General features: G+C 52.9%; 1 long non-coding RNA gene across 1 annotated transcript; it reads right to left on the reverse strand.

Annotated features, from left to right (window-relative positions):
• Positions 1–6,457: 6,457 nt before the first annotated feature.
• On the reverse strand, positions 6,458–17,496 carry LOC136161458 (uncharacterized). Its single transcript, XR_010661734.1, has 3 exons — positions 17,440–17,496; positions 7,387–7,428; positions 6,458–6,851 (listed from the first exon to the last, which is right to left on the reverse strand). It is a non-coding gene; the product is annotated as an uncharacterized lncRNA (long non-coding RNA).
• Between the last annotated feature and the right edge of the window lie 607 nt (positions 17,497–18,103).

Below are 18,103 nucleotides of genomic sequence, written 5' to 3' on the forward strand. Positions count from 1 at the left end.
TTTACCCGAGCGCCGCTAAAAATAGTCCCCGCGCTCGGAGCGGAGCCCGAAATAGCGGCCCCCAGATAAGGCAGGACGACTCAGCGCTTCCGGGGAGCGGAAGGGGGAGGCAGCGGGGGGGCGAGGGGAGTGGGGCCGGGCTCAGCTGGGCCTCTCCGCGTAGCTGCGGCCGGACGACCGGCCCCCGCCGTCCCCGCGCTGCCCCCAACTGCGACCCCAACCCGCGTCTCCCGAGCTGTCACCAGCCTCGAATCAGCGCCCCTAGCCCCTCCATCCCCCGCAGTGCCCTGTCTCCTGGTCCCCCACGCCTCAGTTTCCCCTCTATTCTTCACCCCTGACCGTTATCCAGCTTCCCCTTCCGTATCCTAGCCTTTATTCTTAACCTTGCTGCCCCTTCCCCAAGTGCCCCGCTGACATTCGTCTCCATCCCTCAGCCCACCCTTCCCGAAACCCTGTCCCTATTCTCTCTCGCCTTTCTGAATCCCACCCCCAGCCCTCAGCTCCACTTCTTTGGGGGTACGATGCAGAGGTCACAGGAAGTCATGCCGGACCAGCCAGGCAGAGGGCTGGGAGTGAGGCTCTGACTTCTTGGCTAGTTTCTGTAGTGGATCGGATGGGCTTAGTTCTGGGTCTTAGCCAGTTTCAGGGCTCATACTGTGCCAAGGGTCAGGGATTCAAGCCTGGGCCAGGGTTGGGGCTCAGACTGGGGACAGAGGCAGGTCTGCTGTCACCAAAGTTGGGGTCTCTGTGTCACCAGTCAGGGCTCAGCCCGGCGCCCCACTGTTGGGCTCACCAAACCCAATTCAACTATGATTCTTCCCTTCCTTGCAAGTCAGGGACACGATAGCCCCAGGCAGTGGGAAGAGCCGAGAACCCTGCTCCCTCTGGGCCTGGGTCTCCCCTTTGCACTTGGATCCTTTGGGGGCATCTTCCTATTCTGATATCCTGCGACTCTTTCAGTGCCTACTCTCGGAATCAGCCTCAAAGATTTTATACCACGCTCACCTGAGGTTCAATGTCTGCATCTTTCTCGTCTTTGAAATGCCACAGAACAGAAACTGCCCTGTAGAATGATGTCTCGATGAAAATTCAGGCAGAACCCTTCTGCTGTGGATGGAAGGCACGCTCAAGTGCTGCCCGTGACCGTAGTGGACACAGAGCTTTAGGCGGGTGTCTTGATGGTTGTGTTGTCTGGATGGGACGTCAACCAGCAGGCAAAGGGACTGGGCTGGAGGATCCTTTAAGGCAAGAAGAATTGTGCAGCTGGACCCAAGAATTAGGCTAGAAAAGTGAGCAAGGACTAGGCAACCCTGGGCCCCTTGGGCCATGGTGAGGAGCCTGGACTATTTCCCCCAGGGGCACTGGGAAAGCCATGGCAGGTTCTGAGGAGGGGAAGGACACAGGCAGGCTTGAAGACCTTTCTGACTGCTTCCTGGAGGTAGACTGAGGGGGAGGAGAGGAGGGGCCTGGACCTAGGGAGGAGTGAGAGGAGAGGAAAGAGCAGATTTGAAAGACAGTCAGAAGGCAAGAAGGGCCAGACTTGGTGGCTGAGAAGCTGGGAGGGGAAAGAGGCAGCCAAGATGCGGCCCGCGTCTCTGCTCAGGTGAGAGTGGGATGGTGGGATCATCCCTGACATGAGGCCCAAGAGGAGGAAGAGCCGGTGTGGGTAGCGGAGGCCCAGGTAAGTTTCAAAGTGAGTCCAAAGAGGGTCATTTTTAAACTTTAAAAAGGGGGATTTAAAAAAGTTGAGGGAACATATATTGGCAAATGGGCTTCCCAGGTGGCGCTAGTAGTAAAGAACCCATCTGCCAATGCAGGAGACATAAAGAAGGTGGGTTCCATCCCTGGTTTCAGAAGATCCCCCAGAGGAGGGAATGGCAACCCACCGCCATATTCTTGCCTGGAGAATCCCATGGGCAGAGGAGCTTAGTAGGCCACAGTCCAGAGGGTCACAGAGTCAGACAGAACTGAAGTGAAGCAACCTGGCACACACGCATATTGGCAAATACAAAAGAGTATACTTTGAAAAAGTAAATTTCCCTCCTCCCTCTGATCCCCACTTCTCACTACTACCTACATCCTCTGTGCCTTGGCCAACAGAATTCATTGAGCTCTCACAATGTCCCAGCCTGTGCTAAGCCCACCATAGAAGTGACCTTGTCCAAATCACTCATCACCCAGTGTATAAGCCAGGCACCACTGCTATACCCATTTAAGAGAAGTGAAAACTGAGGCTTTGGAGAAATACAGGAATGTGTCCTCTCAGGGGTCTGGCTGCGAAGGCTCCTCAAACTTGAAGGTATGGGAGCAGATGGGATCAGAGGAACAGGTCCAAAGGGTCAGGGTCCAGAGCCCAAGGACCTGGAGGGGAGTGACGGGGAGTTCAAGGAGGCTGCCTGGAGGAGGAGTAGGGAAAGCTAGGAAGGTGTCTTCCAGAACCTTCTGATGAAGGGTTTGGATGGAAGCAAGTCACTGCCTTTGCGGGGGCTGAGGCGTCCCTGGCAGCAGGGCAGTGCCCCCTCCTCACGCCCCAGAGGTGTTCACAGGGACAGACTGAGGCTTCTTGATGACAACTCAGGGACATGGTGATAGCACTGCCGGCTGTAATGACGTTGGAGTGATTCGCCAACGACCAGCATCTCTAGTCATGCCCTGTGGGGGGCATGAGGATGGGAGGAAGTGACAGGCCACGGGGGTGGGGGCAACAGGGATGCAGTCATTCAGAGACCAGGGGACTCAGGCGCTGAGCCAGTGTGTTCTGCCCCCTACACCAGGGAAGTTTGGGTGGGAGGATCCGTGATTTGGGGCTCTGTTGAGTGAAGAAGGTCTAGTTTCAACCACCTTTGACTGGGATGGAGTAGGTCTGGGCACAGAATCAGGGGCTGCTGGGATCTGGGACTTCTGTTTTGTTTGCGGCTGGGTCCCCATCACCCAGGACGTGACTGGCACAACAGTAGGGGCTCAGTACATATTTGTTGAATGAATGGAATGAAAGGGATCAGCACTCTTGGGATCTCTTGCCTCACAGCCCTGGCCATCAGGCCGCCTCAGCCAGAGGCATTGCTAAGAATACCCTTCCCCATCCAGGGTCTCATCTCAGTCCCCGCTTCCCGAGTCGGGGTGAGCAAGAAAACGAGTTCTTGCCTGTGATGGACTCCGCCCACATGTGATGTCACAAGCCGCTTGGGGATCCCGATCCCTGTCCCTCCCTTGGGATGGGGCGTGAAAGGAACCCGGGAGTCCTAACTTCCGCCCCTCCCCGGGGCCTGGCGGTATTACATAACCCCGACGTCGCGTCCCCTGAGATGTCTCCGGACATCCTGGCCAGGCCGGGGACAATGGGCGGGGAGAAGCCCTCCCGCCAGGAACCTGGAAGTGGCAAGGGCACCCTCTCCTCTGATTCACCCTTGTTTCCGTCCCGTTTAAGCCTCTTCCTTCTCCTCAGGGATCCGTATCTCCCCCAAGCTCTCTACCCTCATTTCTTGGTCCCCCCTAAATTTCAGCTCTGCCCCGGCCTGCAAATTTGTCTCGGCCTGCAAAAGCAGCCCTCTACCCAAACTCCCTGCCCTCACACCAGTCCTTTGTCATTTCTGAATCCCCTAAACGTCCAGTTTCCCACGCCCTCCTTCACTCACCCAGGTCGAGGTTGGGGTAGGGGGAGCCTGTCCAGGGTCCCTCAAACTATCCCCAACTTCCTACCCGCCCCCCCTCGCCCTCCCAATCTCCTCCCGTGGCTTCTCCAAGCTTCCTCCATCACCTGTCTTCCCCAAACCCCTCCCCACCTCCCTCAAACTGACCCCTAATACTTTCTCGTCCCTAATCCCAGCCTCCTTGTCTCCCGAAACTGCCCTAATATCCCTACTTCATTCCCCTCAAACCGGGTCTCCGATTCCCTCCCGACTCCAGACATATGCCGGGCTCTCTCGGCCCCAGACCCCCGGCCACCGGCGCCCCTCCCCAGCCCGCTCCCACGCCCGGCTCGGGTTCCCAGGCTGCCCCCCCGCGGTGGCCCAGAGACCCAGTTTGCCGCGGCAAAACATTGGTCTCCGGGCAACAGGCTCCGCCCGCCCCAGGGCTGCCCGCTGCGAGCCCGGCCGCGCCGGGGCCGAGGCTGGGCGCGGAGGCGGGGTGGGCGCACCCGGCTGGGGCCTTCGCCTCCGGAGGTCCACCGGGCGCAGGGACCCGGGGAGACCGCTACGCGGAAGTAGAGATTCTGGGCTCCGGAGTCAGAAACCCCGGGAAATTCGTAGAATCTGAAGAGAGCTGTCTGGGACTCAGTAATAGAGGCCGCGCAACCAAGTAAAGAAGGAATGAGCCCTTGAAATAAACATGGGGATGATGAGGATAAACACAGACAACGCACCGGTCCGCAAGGACGCCCCTGAAAGCAGGATAATCTACCTCGGATCGTCCGGGCCTTTGAGCTTCTGTTTTAGGGACTTCCCTCTCTGACTCTTAGTTTCCGTGTTTGTAAAACGGGTAGCGCTTAGCATAGAGGACTGCTGTGACAATAGGGATTCAACATAAGGATTCAGTGCATTCACCGGCCTAGAACTCGTGGCACACTCCTGGCACGTCATTCATTCGTTCAGCATATTTGTGCCAGGTACTGTGGTAAGTGCTGGCAATTCAACAGTGAACAAGATGAAGGTCCCTGTCCTCCCAGAAGCCCCCACTTTGGGAATGGGGAAGGAGATGATGGGCCTTACATAGCACGTTGGAAAGTAGCAGTGCTGGGGAGGTAGAGAGAAAGGGAGGGTTGAGGCTGCCATTTCAAATAGGGTGGTCAGAGAAGGTCGACATGAGATGGTGATTCTTTGAGCAAAGACTGGAAGTTGGGGAGAAGAGCCGTGTAGATATCTGGGTCAAGAGCATCCAGGTCAGAGAGAGCAGCAGATGCAAAGGCCTTAAGGTGGGAACATGCCTGGTGTGTTGGAGGAACAGGAGGAGGCTGGTGTGACTGGAACAGAGAGAGGGAGGGAAGGGAGAGTGGCAGAGACAAGGAGCCTATGGGCCATGGTGAGGGCCTTGACTTTTACTCTGGGTGAGTTTGATGCCAGGGGACGGTTTTGAGCAAAAGAGGGACATGAACTGACTTTGATTTAAACAGCATCCCTCCAGCTGCATGTGGGGAATGGGCTTTGGGAGGCCAGAGTGCAGGCAGGCAGACCAGCGAGGCGACCTACGAAATAGTCCAGGCAAGAGGGGATGGCGACTTGGACAAGGGGCAACAGGAATCAGATTCTGGAGATGTTTGAAGGCAGAGCTGCAGAATTTGCTGACAGGCACATTCATGGCAAGCCCTCAATAGATGGCAGCAGTTACCATTTTGTGAAAGAGAACTCAAAATCCTCACACAAGTCCTTATCCTCCCCATTTTACAGATGCAGAAATTGAGGCTACCAGGAGTCACTAAGCTTGACTAAGGAGTCAGCTCAGTCTGGCTCCAAAATGGTACCCCTCTATTAGGTTGGCTCTTCCCAAGTCCACAACACCCTCGAAGTCTGGAGCTATACCCAAACTTATCCACGTGGGCCCCAGGACCCCTGGAGCTATATCCTTATTAGCCGCACCCAGTGGGCGTAGAAAGTGGTGGCCTGACAGAGAAAGCTGTCTGACTGGTGTTCCAGTTGTCAGGTAGTCACCCATGCTGGCCCAGGACACTGGCTTAAAGGCAGGCAGGTACATGTAGAGAGGGTCCACCCAGAACCTCCCAGCCCATCATCTGCTTCCCACACTCAGCCCCAGCACTGGACCCGGCACACCCCAGTGCTGCCTGCAGCGACCTGTTGAATACAGTCACACACTCGCACGCAGGTAGGTACGTGGCCCTCCACCGTGAAGGTGCATTTTCAGGCAGTGTGCAGAAAATGCAGTTTCTGACCTTATCTCTCTGTTTCCGTATCTCTCTGCCTCTATCTTTTTGTCTCTGTCTGTGTCTTGCTATCTGTCTCTCTCCGCACCCTGACCCCCTGCTCTGTCCACACTCAGGGCCCTCTACCTGCAGGGGAAATCACTCTTGTCCCTGGCCATGTCTCCACGGAACCTCACCTGTTATGTGGCATCAGAACTTTGCATTCAGTCAACAGGGACCTATGTACAGCATCGAGAACTATACCCAATATTTTGTAATAATCTATAAGGGAAAAGAATGTGAAAAAAAGTATATAAACATGTATATATATATATATGTATGTAAACATGTATATACACACACACACATATAATTGAATCAGTTTACTGTTCACCTGAAACTAACACGACATTGTAAATTAACTATACTTCAATTTAAAAGACCATTAAAAAAACAACACCTGGCATCAGGACACGTGTGGAGGCCTCAGATCAGTTGTTCAGAATCTCTCAGGCAGACTCTCACATGTCATAATCTCTGCCACCTCCTTCTCTGAGATTCTGACCCACAGCTTTTGGGTGTGGGACTGAGGCAATCCACCTTTATCAAGTTGCCCAGGAGATGGGGCTCCCTGTCAATCTGCACTGCCGGTGCGTGCATGCTAAGTTGCTTCAGTCGTGTCTGACTCTTTGCGACCCCATGGACTGTGTAGTCCGCCAGGCTCCTCTGTCCATGGGATTCTCCAGGCAAGAATACTGGAGTGGGTTGCCAATGTGCTCCTCCAGGGGATCTTCCCGACCCAGTGATGGAACCACATCGTTTATATCTTCTGCATTGGCAGGCAGGTTCTTTACCTTTAGTGCCACTTGTTACTCCATCCCATCTGATTTTGCACAAAGGGGGGAGCAGAGGCCCAAGGAGCAGAGGAACCATCCTGACACCCACAGCACTCAGTTGTGAGGAGATTGGGATTGGTGCTGTTCAGAATCAGTGGACTCTGGGAACAAATTTGGGAGTTAAATGAAGAATTAAAGAGAATCACAAAGACACAGAGGGAGACCCAGAAATGGATAAAAACCCAGAGAAAGGGGAGTGGGTGGGAGGCAGAAACCCAGAAAGGGACTCAGGGGAACAGAGATAGTGACAGAAAAGCACAGAGATGGCATAACAGAGACAGAGAGACAGCAGAAAGATGCAGAGGGGATGAAGACATATTAAGAGACAGAGACTGAGACACATCATTTAGGGGGATAGAGAGACCCCAATAGAGGCATATTTTGAATGAGGCAATATACATGATAGGCTTGACTTCCTAGAAGCAGCCAGTGCCAGTTTGGCAATTGCAGGCTTAGCAAGCCAGGTCCCCTCCCTAGACTCGACATGTAGGATGCACATTAAACACGTTTATATAACCTGCCCTCTGTGCAGAATCTAAGAGCTTTACATAATGTAGCCCCATGAGTCATGCTGCAGACATGGGGCAGTGACCTGACACACCCCATGAGAGCAGACCCCTCACCCAGGACCGTTACCTGGAAGTGACTATGTGAGAGGTGAGAGATCACAGGTTTCACCTAGGAGAAAGCAGAGGGTCAGAGAAGGCAAGGTATTTGTCTGAGGTCACACAGCCAGGGCCAGCAAAACAAAACTTCCAATCACATCTGCCTTATTTCCTCGCCTTTGCACCCTAAGACACAAAGAAAGGCAATAACTGACAATGCCCTGTGATGTGTTATTTTACAGAGTAGAGGAAATAATAGTTAAAACATCAGCAATAATATGACAGCCCCTGTGTATTTAGCACTCTGTGCTGCAGTAAGTACTTTACAAATACCATCTCATTCCAAATCCCAGTGAGGTAGGGAAAGAACTCAAGTTATTAAAGAATATAATTTTACCTGTTATGTACAGAGCACTTACTATGTACTAAGTACTTAACAGGATTTTATACAGTCAGAGTTCTGGAGGCGGGTGATGCTATCACTCCCATTTCAGGAAGCAAAGATGCTCAGAAAAAAGAAGTTACAGGTCAAGGTCACAGAGTGGGTATTTGAACCCGGGTCTCTCTATCGGTTTATCTTTGCCACCCACTCTCCTGTGGAAGTGCGTGCCTACAAGTGCGCCTATGCACGTGTGCAATCGATCTAACATCTTGCACTAACATCTTAAAAACTTTGGTTCAACTATCAACAGTCCCCAGCTTATATCCTTTTCTCTACTCCAGCAGGGTGTAAACCAGCCTCCGATTCCCTAAATCTCCCCAACGCCTGGGCAGCGGCCCTCCCCTCTCCCTGCAGAGCCTCAGTCCCCGCCGCGCGGTCCGGCCGGATCCGGTAAAATGTTCCTGCCTCTTTAAGAGAATGAACAGTCGGCCGGCGTTGCCTGGCAGCGCCTCGGCGGTCGCCGGGCAACGTCAACAAACGACTCAGCCGCCGTCTCCGCGCTCACCGCCCCCCCGCCCGCGCAGACGCGGTGACGCGACGGGCTGTGGAACGCCGTCGCTTAGCAACGTGAAGGCTGTTTGTCCCGGGCCTGGCCGCGCGGCCGCACAGGGTGCAACCAGGACCGGCCCGGGCGGACAGACGAGCCGTCCGGGAGCCTAGTGTGGGGGGGGGCGCTGCGGTGATGGAGCGGGGGAGAACCAGGCCCCCAAATTGCCGGTTTCCCTTTAGACAGCCGCCGTCTGCTTGTCACCCGCTCCTCCTGTCTGACCCAGGACCGCCTCCGCTGGGTATCTGTCCGTCTGCGCCCCCTCCTCCCCGGCATGTCTGTCTGTCCAGCATCTCCCGCGCGGTGGCTGTCTCACATTCCCCCAAATAATAACAACTAAAATAGATCCAAGCACACTTATCTGGCCTTCTGCTTTTGCCTCAGACTCCCGGCTTCCTGTGTGCGCTGTTGAGTTTGGGGTCCCAACCAGTGGAGACAGGCAGGGCACACACACACACCCGGAGCCACAGCGCGAGAGCTCCCTCCCGCTCCTTTCCCTGCTCCCCTCGGGGTTTCTTGCCTGTCTTCCTCGAAGCTCTTTCATCAGACAAGCAGCCCAAAGTCCTTCCATTCTGTGTCTGGGAAGCTGTCCACAGCTGGGAGGTTTTAATAACTCATCCCCAACACACACCCCCAACACCCCCCCAACCAGTAGCTTCATGTGATCAGAGCTGGGGCGAATCTCCAAGCAGAGAGAAAATACTGGGTGTTTGACTGTGAATGGTTGTGACTATAGATGAGTTATTCTGTCTGTGACAGTGTCTATCTGGGGTTTCCCGTGTGAGAGCGTGCTTATGAGGGCTTCCTTCATGTGTGTGAGAGCAACTGATGGACTCAGTGAGTGGTTTCCCCAGTTTGCACTTGTGTACTGGATGTATTGGAGAAGGAAATGGCAATCCACTTCAGTATTCTTGCCTGGGAAATCCCATAGACAGAGGAACTTTGTGGGCTATAGTTCATGGGATTGCAAGAGTTGGACATGACTTAGCGACTGCACCACCACCAACTGGATGTATGGGTATCTGAACCCTGCTGACGATGTGTTTGGGTGTGTGTACTTGACTCTTTTTGTGTGATCGTATGTGAAATATGACTATGTAAGTACCTATATATACAGTACTTACAGATACATACATATGGATGTGTACAGTTTTGCTTCTAGCTTGCATTTCTGTCTGTGTGTGTGTATATGTATAGTTCTGGATCTCTGTGTATGGGCATCTGTGTGCAACTGTGCTGGTGGTTGTGTTTGTCAGTTATCTTTCAGTTTTTTCCACAGAATTTATCACAGTCTTTAGTTATATATTTCTTTGTTTACTGTCTCCCCCATGGGGCTGTGTGCTCCATGAGGACAGGGCCTAAGGCTGTTGTGGTTACCGATGGATCCCCAGCACTTCTCTGCACACAGTAGGTACTCAGTAATTACTGTTGAGTAAATGAATCTGTGACTCATGTGTCCACGTTGAGTGCACATGTCTGTGTAACTGTGTGAATGGTTCTGTGTCTCCTATGTGTGCCTTCCAGCTTTGTGGCTTTTGGTAAGCTGTGTCCAGTTGTATCGCTCTAATTTTCAGCACCACCACACTGGGAAACATAGCTGGATTTCAGTATTTGTGGACTTGAATCGTATTAGCATTAAGACCTCTATGGACCTCATCTGTAAAATGGGAATAATAATTGCCCGCACTCATAGGACTGTTGTGGGGAGTAAATGAGTTCCTACAGAGAACATATAGAAAGTGCTCAGCATAGAATAAACTTTTACGAAATACAACACTTGACTGTCAGCAGTATTGTTACTTCCTCTCTGTGTGTGCCCTGTAGGCATGTGTCCAGAACATGAGTTACAGGCTCAGGCGTTAGCTGTGTGGTTTAGCGTCAGTTCCCTTCCTATAAAATGGGCATGACAACAGGCCTTCTCCATGGGTGGCTGTGACCAGATGAAGGTGTGTCTCTAAGTCTTGACCTTGGCGTAAGGACCTAGGGAGCCCTCAGTGTCTGCAAGGCCAGTTGTGATCATCACTGTGAAGCTCAGGTTTGGGGGAAGGCAGTGGAGGAGTAAGAGATTGGGGGTGGGGAGAACAGAGGCTTAAATCATTCATTGGGACAGGGAATGAGGAAAGTCCAAGAGGGAAGGAAAGGCACCTGCTGCAGTAGACTGGCTGAAGGTCAGAGTCCTGAAAGGACTTCCTCCCAGGGACTGTTTGGGAGCCAAGGATTAAAAGTAACTGGAACTGTTTGGACAGCTGCCTGGAGGAACAGAAACGAACCCGAGTCTTGCAGCCTGGTGGAATCTGGGGAGGGGGGGATAACAATAGCAATAACAATATTATACAACTTGCAGGCTCTGATGGGGCACTGTGAGGAATTTCTGTCTTATTCTCAGCTCTGTTCCCGATGTCTGGAAAGCCTGACACAGGAGAGGTGCTAAGAACCTGTGTTTGAATGGCTGATTGAATGAATAAATTAATGAATGAATTCCATCCCATAACAATCTGTGAGTCCTGGTCTCCAGGGGAGGTGGGGAGGTCCCGGTGGGCTGCCGGGGCTGGCCTGGGGTCTGAGCCTCTGGAATCTGCCTCCTGCTGGTTCCATAGTCCACTGTTCCCACAGCTCAGGGTGTGGAGGGCGTGGAGGGGGCCGGGAAGGGAGCGTCAGGCTGCCTGCCGGCCGCCAGCCCTGGAGAGCTGCCCGGAGTGTCTGCAGGAGGGAGAGGGTAGCTCTAGGCCTGAGTCATACTCGGAGAAACCCCGGACGCATACCTGGCCGCTGACATCACAGACCAGGGCACCCCCGGCGACCCAGACAAGCCGACTGAATCACAGGCGGAATTCAGCCACCCCGGGTGCGGGCACGTGGCCCGCTGTGACACCCCCCCCATGACACCCCCGCGTGGCTGTCTGGCTGTGGGGGCCAGGCAGGCCGCATTCGGGTCAGTGAGGGGGCACAGGCCTGAGTCAGGGACGGGGCAGCTCCAGCCTGAGACCACCCAGTCCAGCCACAGCATCCTTAAGGTGCAGGAAGGGGAGGCGGGGGAGCGGGTCAGCCGGTGGGGAGGCCCCTGGGCCGTAAAGAGGAAACCCGCAGCGGTATGACTGGGAGGCTGTGGGTTGTGGCTAGCAGTTAGATGACCTGCTGGGGGTGGGACGGGGTCTGGGTGTTTGCGCAGAGAACAATGGAATCACCCTACGTGTGCTCACGCACGCACGCACGCACGCAAGCACACACACACACCAAAGTGGGGAGGCCCTGCCTCCCTCCACCCACGACCTCAGAGCCTCCCTACCAGGGTCGGAACCAGTCTTCACTCCACACAAACCTGCAGGTTGGGCAAGTTCCCTAAGGGCTCCTGGCCTCAGTTTCCTGATCTGTTGAATGGGGATAATAATAATTATTGCCATTGCAGCTTACACTTACAGGGAAGGTATTTTCTGCCAGGCACTGTTCTAAGCATGTTTACATACAAACTCATTTATTCCTCAAAATGCTAGGAGGGAGGTGTTGTTATTATCTCCACTTTACAGATGAGGAAACTGAGATCAGAGAAGTTGCTTGCCCAGAGTCACACGGCTAGTGCCCTCCTTATAGCATATCGGAAGACTTACACAAGAAAATACAGTGAATCTGTATGGAGCAACTGGCACATGGTTAGTTTTCTCAAGTGACTGCCAGCTATATTATCAATACTACTATTATTTTCATTCAAAATGCAGCTGGAAAGGTCTCCAAAACTGTTATCCTTGCCACCTTGGTCCGGTCCTGCCTTTTAGCTTCTTGCAGTCTCTCCTGCTTTCTCTTCTTTGGTCTTGAATGTCTAGAGTAGGGAGAAAGTGCTTTCATGAACTTCCTCCTTATCTAAATCTTTTCAGGATTTGACAGTAGTTGCCCAAACCCACCTCCACCAGGAAGTCCTCCTGACTTGCTCAGGCCTCCCTAAGCACTCCCACCCCCACAATGCCTGAAGTGGTTATAGTCAGTGATACACTATCACACTGTGTGGGTCTGAGTTGGGATGGGTGAGAGGCTGGCTCCCACAGTGAGGGGGTTCACAGGACCTCTGGACAAGGGCCTGAGACAAGTCAGCATCTGAGAGTAGCCTCTGCTTAGCAGTGTCTGCATGCCCTCACACGTGAAACTGTGTGTGTGTAGCTGTGAGCATGCGTGGGAAAGAGGGTACACAGTAGTGGGATCTGAGTGTGTGATGCTATGTCTCTATGTGCCTTGTTCTGTAGGTTTGTATGTAACTCTGAGCAAGACTGTGAAGCTTCCTTGTGTCCGAGTGACTTGGAGGCAGGAACCTCGACACAAATGTGGGTGGCTGAGAAATTCTGCCAGTCCAGAGCCCTGGGGGCCCCTCCATGGCAGTGGGGGTGTCTAGCTCTGCCAGTTTGTGTGTGTAGAGTTGTGCACCTGTCAGTATCTGCTGTCTGGTGTCTGTACATTTCTGCGATGTGTGTGCACGAGAGCGTGTGTTAAGCTGTGTGTGACTGTGTGTTTGTTTAGTTCTTTGTGTGTCTGTGCAGACAAAGGTGAGAGGTGTGCATGCACATCTGTGTTGTCTGCCTGTGTGTCTGTCTTTTTGTCTCCACAGTTTGGATTCTGTAAACCAAGCCTCCTCCTTCCCACCCCTGACGGATGTGTCCACCTCAACCCTGGGAGGACCCAGGGTCACCAGCTCAGTGGAGAAAAGGCAGGGAGGACAGACAGGTGAATGTTTATCAACACTGAGAGCCAGGTCCCAACACCCGTGGACAGCCGCTCTGCCTGTCAACTAGTCTATAGCATCTTCCCCCTTCAATCCATGCAATGGCAAAGGAACAGATATGTTTCTGTCCAGGCCAGTCTGTCAGAGTTGACACCTGAGTAAGTGAGTGGATGGTGAAGAATATTTACTGAGCACCTGCTGAGTACCTGGCACAGTGCTGGGGATGTGGCTGTGCCTGGACAACCTCGACTCAGGTTTGAATAATAATACAGCCCAATGAAAGAAGAGCAGATTGTCCCCAGAGAGTGATGAACCCAGACAGGCATAGAGGGGAGGGGGGCCCTCTAAGGGAAGGGTGCTAACCCCAGGAGGGCTCCCTGGAGGAGGGGACAGAGGAGCTGAGACCTGGAGGAAGAGAGTATGAGCTAGAGGGAGGAAAAGGGGGCATGCTCCAGGCAGAGGGAAGAGCACATGCAAAGATCTGAAGACCAGGGAGACAGACCACATGAAGAAGAGGAGCAGGAGGTGAGAATGGGGTGGTCAGCCCCAGCCAGGTCATGCCAGACCTTGTGGGCTGTGGTGAGTGAGGAGTTTGAATGCAGGATGCAGGGGTACTGAGGGCAAGCTAAGAGCCGCAAGTCTGGACTGCTCGGCTTCCCTGAAACTCCACAGACACCCCCTCCAGGAGGCCTCCAGGATTGCTCAATGGAGAGTGGGCCCAGCCAGCCAGTAACACTCACTACTTAACCCTGGGCCCGGAGGAGTCAGCAGTTACTAACCAGCTCGGCTCTGCCCTCCTGGAGGTCACAGTCGCCGCAGCAGGACATACACCCACACATGTGCACCCTCTCCTCTCATGCCTCAGAAACTCTCACAGACCTGCCTTTTGGAGCCAGAGCCTTGGCATCACCCAGGGGCTGCCTGGAAACACAAAAGACTATTCCAGACATGTGTCATAACTAGATTGCCCAGCTGGCTTAATTTCACAGAAACAGCTGGAAAACCCTGTTCTCAGGTTTAACCTCCCTGTGCCTCAGTTTCCTTCTCTGTACAATGGGGATAATATCAGAACCTACTTATGGGGCTGATGTAGTGTAAGGATGACTGAGATAATGCATGTGAGCAGAGCTAAGTGTTTACTTCCCATATCTTCCTCCTCTTTTTTTTTTTTTTTAATCATTTCATTTATTTATTTTGGGCTGTGTTGGATCTTCTGTGCAGGCTTTCTCTAGCTGCGGTGAGTGGGGGCTATTTGTTGCGGTGCTTGGGCTTCTCATTTGCGGTGGTTCTCTTGTTTCGGAGCACAGGCTCTGGATGCGTGGGCTCAACAGTTGCATTTCCCCAGCTCTAGAGCACAGGCTCAGTAGTTGTGGCACAGGGCCTTGGTTGCTCCACAGCAGGTGGGATCTTCCCAGACCAGGGATTGAACCCATGTCTCCTGCATTGGCAGGCAGATGCTTCACCACTGAGCCACCAGGAAGCCTCTCCTTGTCATTTTTATTATTAAATTTCAGAGCTGGAAAGGCCTTTCAGAGCCCATGGCCATCCAACCTTCTTGCCTTATGGGTGGGGGTACTGAGGAACACAGTAGCAAGGGTTTTGCCAAAGGAATAATTAAAGAATTAAAGCCCTTTGGCAGAACTGGGTCTCCCGGGCTGTTTACAGGATGCTCTGAGCAAACGTAGCTGACACTGCTTCCCCACCCCCACCAGGAACAGGAGGCTCAGGGCTCCCCCTGCTCCCCACCACCTGCAGAGCCCAAGCCCTTGGGAGCCAGAGCAGGGGTCCTGCCCTCTCCCCTACACTCGGGTCCTCCTCCTCCTGGAAGCTCCCTGGGATTGAGCCTCATGGAGAAAGACTTGGCTTGCCACTGCCATGCTGTGAGGGCAAGGTATGCATGTCTGCGCGTATGCTTGAGTGAGACTGCGTGAATGTGAGGGTGTGTGTGTGTGTGTGTGTGTGTGTGGTGTGTGTCTGCAGGGCCAATTTTTCCCTTAGGTGCGGAGGGCATGGTACTAGGACCTATGATAACTTTAGGGGCCCGTGTAAGTGTTTAATTTCTTTTCTTTGGTTGGCCAAAAAGTCCATCCGGGGTTTTCCGTAACATCTTCTGGAAAAACCCAAACAAACTTTTTGGCCAACCCAATAAAATCCAAGAACTGAACTTCTAGGTCAAGTGAAATGTTTTAATATTCAGTATTTGTCTTTATACCAATGCAGTCATGAAATAATATTTTTAAAGATGTCTTTATGGAGAAAGAGGCCCACAAAGGCAAAAGTACTCAGGACTCATGAAAGCTGCAATGTGATCTGGTGTGTCTGGTGGTTTTATTTTTTACCGTTACTTATTTTTTAAATGAATTATTATTATTTTTTTTTTTTTGGTAGCACAGCATGTGGGATCTTAGTTCCCTGACCAGGGACTGAACCCACGTACCTTGCCTTGAAAGTGCAGTCTTAACCACTGGACCGCCAGCAAAGTCCCAGGGTGGCTTTGTTTTAAAAACAAAACAAGCCCCTTCATTGTGCCAGGCATGTTCCAAGATATTCACTTCACATAATCCTCCCACCAGCGTGATAAGCTGGGCACTATTTCTCCTCTTTTCCAAGGACAGAAAACAGGCTCCAGACATCACCAGCTCAAGTTCATACACCTACTAAGTGGTGGGGTAGAATGTAAGCGGAGGACACCTAGTTTCTGGGTCTACCTGTGGGTAGGGGGGCGGGGGGAAGAGGGTAGTAAGCGCCCAGTGCCATGAGTGTCACCATCTGCCTGTGAATATATCAACATACATAACTCATTTAATAATAATTAAAAACAGGGGCTACATTCTTATCCTAGTTCTGCCGCTAATTTGCTGTGTGACTCTAGGCAAGTGACTTCACCTCTCTGGGCCTCTATTTCCTTGCCTGTAAAATGACAGTTCCTACCTTGTAGGAGTGTTGTGAGAATTAAATAAATACAAGTGCTCAGAAGAATTAACACACAATTTTGTTAATCATTGTGTGTAAAGAGCAACCACATGTATCTATAGTGAGGATCTGCCTGTCACGTGTGTTGGTAACCATGTGAAGGTGTGTTTCTGTGTGCAGTGTGTGTGTGTGTGTGTGTGTGTGAAACCTGAATGCCCAAGTGTGCCCCTTTGGGGATATGCCAGCAGTTGTGTGGTCATATGGGCCACCTCGGTCGGGGTATGAAGGTCTCTGGGCAGCGAGGGTAGGCACTTGCGTGTCTCCTTTATTCCGTGGGAGAGGAGATGAGGGGCTTGGACAGAACAGGAATGAGGGGTCACTCCCTGTCTGATGCTGGAGCCGAGTCACTGCCTGCTGGCGGTTGCTGTGTCATCTCCTAGTCCCCTCCCTACTCCCAGACTGGTGGCAGACAGAGGGGGCGTGGGGGAACGAGGTGTTTGAGGCTGGGCTTTTTTCTCAACCTCCCAGTATTGAGCCCATGTCCCTTCAGCCTTCCCTATCTCCCTCCTCCCCACTTTGGGGACAGGGAGTCAAAACTCTCCTGGGAATGAGGAACGACCTAACCCCTCCAGCTTGGCTTCACACCTAATGTGTGGCCAGGAGCCAGCCCTCCCCCTCTCTGGGCCTGTGGGATTCAACATTTTTAAGGTGCTTCTTCCTCTGTGCCCTGGCTGAGCCAGGCTCCAACCTGGGAGGGAAATGCCAGGAACTCAGGTTTATGAAGCAGCTGGTGAGATCCTTACCAGAGGGTGCTAACGAGTTGGAGGCTGCGGGGTCTGAAATACCCTAATCAGACTCTTGAACCACATTTCCTAACTGGACATCGAGGTAGGCAGCTTGCTCCCCGCCCCAGCTCCCCCCCCCCGCCCCGCCATCACCCCCACAGCTCGACCCGGAACCTGGGTTATAATAGTGTATGCTGTGAGCAGACAGGGACAGGTTTGCAAGGTGTATCACTCCCCACCAATGGAAGTTGTTATTTAAATAATCCCAACACCCAGGTTTTTCAGGGAGTTTCACTGAAACAGGCAGCTCTCGGAAGTCAGGAAGAGAACGAGAAACCTGGGTTTTAATTTCTTGAGATGAGATCTTGGGCAAGTCACGATCTATCCTTTTCCTCTTTTGTAAAATGAAGATTTTCCTCCCTTAAACTTCTGAAGCTGTACAAGGAGTGAAAATCTTGTATTGAAAGGCTTAGTACAAGAGCCGGTATTTGGTAAATGCTAACTACGCGGCATCTATTATTATTATTAGATCATTATTATTACTATCATTTATTTCCCACCCCAGCCCCCACCGCCGTCACACGTATTATTTCTGACTACGGATAGGATTATAAAGCAGAAAGGGGAGCACCAGAAGCAGCAGGGACACTTCACCCCAAGTTTCATTCCCCTTCCCCCCCAAACGCGCGTACCTCCCAAACGCCGCACCTCTGGGGGCAGCAGGGTCCAAGATACACACTCTTTGTCCATCCGGGAAAAGTGAAGCTGAAGTTCAGAGAGAAAAAAAAAATTTTTTTTTTTCAAGGTTGCACAACTAGTCAGGGCAGAAACTCCTACGAGCCTAGGGACTCCACCCGCACCTCCACTTTCACCGGGAGCATCAGAGTCCCACCCACCCGTCTCGGGACTCAGTTTCCCCGCCTATATGACTACAACCACAGACCCAGAGTCTCCTTTTGGAGATTGACCTTCCTCTCGACAGAGGGCGCTGCACCATCAGGGGAAATGGGAGGGGCGGCCAGAGTGAGATGGACCCCCGAGTTGGGGTCTCCCCAGCCGGGATCCTTTGTCGGGTCAGTCTAATAACCTATTAATACCAGCACACCCCCCCCTGTCCCGGGCGGCGCTGGACTGCGCAGGCGCAGGCGGGTTCCGCAGGCGCGCCGGGCGAGCGCGCGAGCGAGCGAGGGATTCCCTCTGACGTAATTGCTAGGATACCAAACAAACACTCAGCCGCGCCGGCCGAGCTCCTTATATGGCTAATTGCGTCACAGGAACTCCGGGGAGACCGGTCGGGATCCCCTCCCGCCGAGTGCTCCAGAACGCAGCCCCCAAGACCCCCAAGGCCACGAGGGT

This window comes from Muntiacus reevesi, chromosome 2, assembly GCF_963930625.1.
Source record: "Muntiacus reevesi chromosome 2, mMunRee1.1, whole genome shotgun sequence".
Lineage (NCBI taxonomy): Eukaryota > Metazoa > Chordata > Mammalia > Artiodactyla > Cervidae > Muntiacus > Muntiacus reevesi.